Raw genomic sequence first — 966 nt, 5'->3', positions numbered from 1 at the left:
AAAAAAAAAAAAAAAAAAAAAAAAAAAGATAGTGCTAGTACTGTCACTGCAAGCATTATGGGACGTGCAGTTGGTGCTGTATGGAGGCTCCAAAGAAAATCACAAAGCTAGCTGCTCAGATATGGTAGGCCCGTGTCCCTGACCCCATCTCAGACAGCCCAGAATGTGAAGGGACTGTAGCATCACTGGTTGTGAACCTTGACAAGTGATTTAATGTCCCTGAGTCTTATTTTCTCTTTGGCTCTCAGCCTTCTTACCCTGCTGGACTTCCTAACACTCATCACCACCTAAAAGTACATTGTTTTCCTGTTCCTCTGACTCTCCTGCTTTTGTGCGTGTGTGACACAGGACTCTAGCTCAAAAAAGAAAACATCTAAACCAAAAACACCTAGACTTCCCTGATGGTCCAGTGGTTAAGACTCTGCACTTCCAATGCAGGGGGTCGGGGTTCGATCCCTGGTCAGGGGACTAGATTCCACATGCCGCAACTAAAAAAAAAAGATGCTATGTGCTGCAACTAAAGATCCTGCATGCCACAACTAAAGATCCCACACGCCACAACTAAAGATCCCGCATGCCACAACAAAGATCCCACATGCTGCAACTAAAACCCAGAGCAGCCAAATAAACAAACAAAAAGCCCCACCAAAAACACTGAGAAAGCTAAGAAATGAGGAAAAAAAGATATGTATGTATGTATAACTGAATCACTTTGCTGTACACCTGAAACTAACACAACATTGTACTTCAACTATACTTCAATTAAAAAAAGAAAAAAAAAACTATTGGGAATTCCCTGGCGGTCCAGCGGTTGTGACTCAGCGTTTTCACTGCTGTGGTCCTGGGTTCAATCCCTGGTTGGGGAACTAAGATCTTGCAAGCTGCGTGGCACAGCCAGAAAAACCAAACCAAACCAAAGCAAAACAAAAAACTATTATATATAGCATGGATAAACAACAAGATCTA

The 966-nt window shown here is 42.5% G+C and overlaps 1 non-coding gene across 1 annotated transcript; it reads left to right on the top strand.

Annotated features, from left to right (window-relative positions):
- Window positions 1-395: 395 nt before the first annotated feature.
- Window positions 396-468, top strand: TRNAG-UCC (transfer RNA glycine (anticodon UCC)). The gene has a single exon. It is a non-coding gene; the product is annotated as a tRNA-Gly (tRNA).
- The last annotated feature ends 498 nt before the right edge of the window (window positions 469-966 follow it).

Source organism: Lipotes vexillifer, unplaced genomic scaffold, assembly GCF_000442215.2.
Source record: "Lipotes vexillifer unplaced genomic scaffold, Lipotes_vexillifer_v1.1 scaffold456, whole genome shotgun sequence".
Classification (NCBI taxonomy): Eukaryota; Metazoa; Chordata; class Mammalia; order Artiodactyla; family Lipotidae; genus Lipotes; species Lipotes vexillifer.
The sequence above is the reverse complement of the archived record's forward strand: the minus strand, read 5'-3'. Positions and strand labels throughout refer to the sequence as shown.